We start from the raw sequence: 6854 nt of genomic DNA, 5'->3' as shown, positions 1-6854 counted from the left end.
TTTAGGAATGAGTTTTTGTACACGTGTCCCTTATTTTATTTGATTTACTGCTTGGTGTGTTTGGTTTTCCTTTAATGTTTGTGTATGTGGTTATGAGAGTCTCTTACTTCACTATTGCCCATGTTGGAGTCTGTGCCTGAATAAACATATTCCTGTTCCTTTACTGCTGGTGTGCTCATTTGTTTGTGCCCCTTAATTTTGGTCTTTTCCCAGTGTGTAAGCATCATCATGCTAATATGCCACTTCGTTGCTGCCTATGCTTATCTTGTAAAGTCTTTGTGAGTGTTCACTTTTCATTAGTGCTATCTAAAATGTGTGCTTATGTGTCTGTTTCAGGTCCTACCTAAACTAGGTTATTTTCATGTTTATGCTTAATAAATGTTAGCATGCAATGTTATTTTCATTAGTGCTATCTAAAATGTGTGCTTATGTGTCTGTTTCAGGTCCTACCTAAACTAGAATATTTTCATGTTTATGCTTAATAAATGTTAGCATGCAATGTTATGTTTTGATGGATGTTTATATTTATATGATGTTTTATGCTTGTGTGGCAATCTTTCTCAAACCATCTCCTGATAAGCTTGTTTGTGTTATTGTTTATGGATGCTTGCTGACGCTTGTGCCCATTATCTTTATTTAATAAACGCCCCTCTATTTGTTCATCTATGCACTTGTGTGTCTGCATGTGAGACTCTGAATTTGTGTGTGCGTGTGATATGGTATACATGCTGATCAATGTGTTTTAAAAATAACTAATTAAGCTGCCTCTTGTCATCGTATGTTTGTGATTCTGAAAATGGGAAAATAATGATATTAATATTTATCTCCGTGCACTTACATGCCTGCGTGAGTTGAAATGTGGGAGGACATTTTTCAAAATTTGTATCTCTGTGTTCATGCATGTATGTCTGTATGCATTGTGCTGTATGAATGTATATGTATTCATGCCCATTTGTGTCTTACCGTGTGTCTATGTTTCTCATAGTTATGTGTGAGTACCCCTGTTCATTTGTGCAAATGATTTTCATTCGGTGTATGTGAGTTTTTGTATGAGCATAGGTGAGTGTTCAAGTACCACTTGTATGTGTGGCTCTGTGCGAGCATGCATGTGTGACATCTTATCTATTTGCACATTTGAGTGTGCACATAAATATGTGTCTTTAGGTGAGAGCCCGTATATGTGTCATTGCGTGTGTATTTGCGATCATCTCTCTGTATCTGTTCTTATACCAGACTGCAATTTTTATTATTCTGATTTATTGTTCTAATTTTACTGGATTGCCCATACTTAGATTTGACATTGGTGTTGTAGGAAACATTTCCCATCGTCGTGGAGAGATAAGCATTTTATGAGTAACTCTTCTTTTGCAGTGATAGAATTTCTGTCTCTGAGAGAAAAGGCGTGCGTTCAAATCCCCACTGCCCCAGAGATAACATTTCTGAATATGTTTATTAGAAAATGTCTACTTGTGTTCTGTATGTGAAACAAAATGATATCAGGTATTCGAATAGCAGAATTGATCCCATGTGCTCCAGAAAACTGAGACAAAACTATGGAATTCAAACCGAGACGATGCAAACACCAGTTTTGGATTATGGGAATCAATGTTAATCATTTGTTTACAGAGCCAAGCGTGTCCAACATGTTTCAAACGTATTATTTTGCATGGAAGTGTTTAATCTTTGGACAGTAAGCAAGAAGCTGACTGTTCCTGTTAGTAACTGGGTTACATTACAGAGGACATCTGCCATGAAAACTCTGCGCAGGGAGCAAGAGGACAGACCATTCATTATTCCCCTCCCCTCTGCTCCACGACAACTTATCTGTCAATTCTCTTTGGTGTACAAGTGAAGATACATTCTGTCAACTCATGCGCTGGTGCAAGATCCCTGGAATTTCCCCAGAAATAAACGTTACATTCAAACTGTTCTGCACTCTTTACGATTGGTATGTTCCAATCAAATTTAATTTTAAAGTGTCTTAAATTTACATTTCCAATTGGTGCAATGTGGCAGTTTAAAACTGACATGAATTTTGTAAGAATGTCCAATCGGGGGAATCAAGAACACCAAGTTCAAAACTTGTGCTCGACCCTTGACATAAAAAGGACATTGTCCGATTTTGTCACAGAGGCATTTAGGATGGATAAGGTACTTGGCGGAATCCTGCAATGAGTGAGCTTTACTCTGTCTCTGACCCAGGGTGTATCTGAGCAGAGAACATTAACTGCACAAGACACTCGTCCTAGAACTGTGAAGAATCCACTTTAACTATACAGATGCAATGTAAGTCAGAGTGAGAAACAACTAATTCAGTATTTCACTCACAACTGGAGGAAAAAAAACTTTCTTACTTTTGTTGAATTATTAAATGCAACTTTGAGATTTTTATTGACATGAATTAACAGTGTCCATCAGTGCAAGTGAAATTTTATGAAAATTGGTTTACCGCTGGATTTGTCGACTGTTCTGTTGATGATCTTCAATGGAATCGCTTCATGTCCCACCACACAGGAGTAAGAAGCAGCGCTGGCCCACTCTTCCGCTGTAATGGATAACAGGCTACATGAAGAAGGAGGTGTTGTCACTCTCCGCCATCACCTCGGTGCTCTTGTAGATACTGGGATTCACTGGCTTGTCATTGTTTGTCCACTTGACGAAGATCTCTCGGGGGGAGATACCTCTCACTAAACAGGTGAGTGAGAGAAACCTCTGAGCGAAGATTTCTTCTGTTGGGGGCAGGAGGACCGACTCTGATGGCTCCAGCGGATTAATCACTGCAGAATATTTGAGACAAATATAAATCAACCAAAAAATCCTGAACCAATATCACAATTTCACTAAATATTAAAATACGTCATGTTTAATTTGGGATTTATTCACTTTCGTTTTCTAAAGGAGCAGTATGGTACACATTCTGTTCAGTAAAAAAAAAGTTTAATGTGAAAGTCGCCTCCATGTTTCCAGCCCACAACAACAGCATTCTGTCCAACTGTCATTGCTGATGGTGACGTCACAACCCAGGCTTCTTCCCACCTTATCTGACTTAATCAGAATACAATATCCTTTGGTCCATCTTTTTCTTAAGCAGCTACCTAGCTATCCTGCCTTCAGATGCATCATTAATGCTCCTAACGGTATTTGTTCATTACCATTCAAAGCCTGTCATTGATGTAACTGGATCTGGATTACACATGGAATGCTTTGTGTTTTAATATCACCGCTCACCTTTCTCCTTGTGGATGGAGTCTCTCAGCGGAGTCGATAGATTCTGATGGTTCACCAAACATTCAAAAGTAACGCCACTCAGCCAGGCTTCTGTCGAAATGTCTAATTTGCTGATCACGCTTTCGGAATTCTGTCCAGGCTGCTCAGCAATCTCTGATTTCACAGGTTTCTTTTCTTGTGTCCAGGTCACGCTGACTCCAGAAGGAAGATTGGGCACAACGCAGGTTAACGTCACCGTCGCCTCCAGTAAGACTTGTTCTACTGGCGGTGGGAGGATATTAACGGTGTTGGCGTGGCACTCGGTATCTTCTATGAAACAAAATTCAAAGTCAATGAAAAATGCCCCTTTCTGATACAAACAGCCAATCTTCAGATTACTTCGACACAGTGTGAAGACACCACCTTCAAAATGGCAATTCCAACTATTGCTGAAACGATGCTTACCATTGTTGATGTATTTTGATCTGTGAAAGCATTTGTGATTACCTATGACATCCCCTGTGTAATTATTCCGAAAGAACACTGGCTTTGTAACAAGCAAAACCTGTGAAAAAAGTAAAATCATCGAAGATACCATCATGTAACCCATGGAATTATCTTTCTTTCGAAGTTTGACTCTCACTTAAGACCATCTATTGATACTTGTGACAAGAGTAATCTGAATATAATGAGTTCATTTCCATGTTCATAACCTTTAGGTGCAAGTGCTGCTGGTCACACTGACTGCCAAATCACATCCCAAATTTTGGACAGATTATAATAAATAATAATTATTCTCTTTACAGAGTTCTAAAGTGTTACAGGAGCGGTAAAAACAAACAAAAGCGTCTTAAATTAATCTACAAATGCGATTGAAATGTGCACTAATTTTATAGATATCCACTACTCAATGTGTAAACATCACCACCCCAAACCAGGCTAAATCAGCCTGTCTCGAGTTCCTAGTTCATTCATTCCTATTGTAGCATTCTTACCAGACTTTATTCTCCTGCCACATCCACTAATTACAGAGAGCATCTTAAAGAAGCTCAGTGAGATCACGATTACCCCAGTTCATCAAATGTGATACCCACTTGATCTGTGGTTTGATCCCATAAATGAAGTTAAAGAGCTCAGTACCAGATAGAAATCGATGTCGTACAGTGTCCAAGGCCAACAGGTCATTCCTGAGCAGGGAATGAAGCATTGAACGCATTTTGATTTATTTTCAAGTAAGGGTCCCTGCATATTTTAACCACGTCATTTTGAGACCACAACATCATAAGATAGAGGATCAGAATAAGGCTGTTCGGCCAATCCAGAGTTTAGATCAGAATGATGCTGGAAAAGCACAGCAGGTCAGGCAGCATCCGACGAGCCGGAAAATCGACCTGTCGGGCTAAAGCCATTCTACTGTCTTCTTCCCGTACTAAACAAGAGCAGGTCTATCTCTGGCTTGAATACACACAATGGCCTTGCCTCCACAGCCCTCTGCAGCAACATGTTTCACAGACTCATCACCCTCTGGCTGAAGAAATCCCTCCCCATCTCAGTTCTAAACGGTGCCCTTTTGACCCTGAGACTGTGCGCTTAGGTTCTAGTCTTACCTACCAGTCAAAACACCTATTGCACGTTCACTCGACCTCAGTCTCTCAGTGTTTTCTATGTTTCAATCAGTTATCTCTCCCAAAGCCCCCCTCCACCCCCACACTTATCCTTGAAGCGGCTACCAGGCAAGGATTCAGCACTGTGAATGCCGCTCCCAGCATGGTGAGGCAACAAACTATTTAACAAAGCTCACTGTCTATATATCCATCTTCAACAGAGAGGAAACATGTTTTTCTGACTTGCCAAAATGTTGAATTATGAGCAATGCTAATGGAACACTCAAAATGAAATGAGATACGCGGCACGTTGAGAAACGAGAAACTGTACCGTGCTGTTTACTACGCCTGATGAATTAGTGTGTTTGATTCACATCACAGTTCAGAGTGATTTGTAGCTCTCTCAGTCTGTGTCTCTTACCCTGGAGTGCGGTGATGTTTTTACTTTGAATGTTCTCTCCAAGGGTGACCTGGCAGGTGTAGACCGCACTGTTGAACCATTCACCATAAGGGACCATCAGCCGACTCGTCACCGAGAAGTTCCCGTTTGCCTCACACACGGGAGACGTGAAGAAGCCAGAATCCAAGGGTAGGCCATTTTTCAACAAACTCACGGAAATTGACTTCGGATGGAACTCGATGATTGAACAGACGACGGTTGCAAACTTGCTGCTTGCGATTTCGTCACTGGAGCTCACAGTTAGGAGAAGAGTTGGTGGGAGAATGTCTGGACCGTTAGGAAACACATCGCATATATTATGCGACGAATTTCATAACAAATACAATCAGTTCTCATATATCAAGGTTTCTTGTGGTTAATGGATACAAGAATCATAATTGTGCAGAGTGCTGGAGAAGCTGGGATCCACACAGAAAGATCAGCAGGACAATGTGAAAGGCTAAACTTAGAGGACACAGCAAGGGAGTCAAGGACGCATGGAAACTATAGGCCGGTAACATCAGAAGGGAGATAGCAACGTTGGATGGTATTCGTTTTCATGACAGAGTCTGATTATAAGGCAGACGAATTACCGGCATAAATGAGGAAATGATGCGGTTGCTATCACGGAGACATATTAAGAACCTGGCAAGAGTGGCTATTCAACATTCCAGGATTTAGTGCCTTCAGGCGAGACAGGGAAAGATGGAAAAGGATGGGGACGGGGATGTGCGGTACAGATTGTTGCTTCTGTCGCAATTCTGACAAGAGTATTTTAGGCTGTAAAGAGAAATGAAATCATGGATACCTCCTCAAACAAAGGCAAATGGACAGTACTTCAAAACCAAAATACAGCAAACATAATACTGGGAGAGCACGACAGACCTTACTATAGGTCCAAAAGACCAAGTGCAAATACATGGGCAAATTTTAGAGACGTGTAAATTAAATAGGGGAATGAGAAAAGAGGTTTTTAACTTCCTCAGCATAGGCTTGGATATTCATTTTGTCAAAAATGTAGAGGGAGCACAATTCTGAAAATGCCCCCAGAAGAATATTTGCACAAAGTATGTGTTTAATACAGAGAATTTTAATCCAGACCTTGCAAGTGAGGGGTGAACCTGAACTTAACTTTAGGGAATGAAGTCGACCCAGTGGGTAAAATATCAATTGTGGAGCACTTTGCAGACAGTGATCGTAAATCAGTTAGATTTCACATTGTACTGCAAAGGAATAGAAATTGGCCCAACGTTCTGAAAAGGGGAAAGACAGTTTTAGTAAGATCAGGTAATGACTCGACCAGAGTGTACTGGAAGCTGACACTTATTGGTAAATCTGAGTCAGAGCAGTGTGACACATTTAAGAAAGAGATAGGAAAATCACAGGGAGGACATTTCCCAGGAAGCCACTGCGTGGTACCAAGAATGCAGCGGGCTCTGGACACCAAAGGGCATGGAGGGGGAGATAAAGAGAAACAAGGGAGGCTTCTGGTCTGTACTGAAATCTCAAAACAATATGGAGTACAGAACGTGCAAGGGGGAGTTCGAAAGACAAAGGAGTTAGAAGAGCAAAAGGGCCCAGGAGAAAATAATAGCAGTCAACAT

General features: G+C 40.8%; 1 pseudogene; it reads right to left on the bottom strand.

Annotated features, from left to right (window-relative positions):
- Nucleotides 1-2362: 2362 nt before the first annotated feature.
- The window catches only part of LOC122546671, a 7280-nt pseudogene continuing 2788 nt past the window's right edge, over nucleotides 2363-6854 (bottom strand).

This window comes from Chiloscyllium plagiosum, unplaced genomic scaffold (genome assembly GCF_004010195.1).
Source record: "Chiloscyllium plagiosum isolate BGI_BamShark_2017 unplaced genomic scaffold, ASM401019v2 scaf_35248, whole genome shotgun sequence".
Lineage (NCBI taxonomy): Eukaryota > Metazoa > Chordata > Chondrichthyes > Orectolobiformes > Hemiscylliidae > Chiloscyllium > Chiloscyllium plagiosum.
The sequence above is the reverse complement of the archived record's forward strand: the minus strand, read 5'-3'. Positions and strand labels throughout refer to the sequence as shown.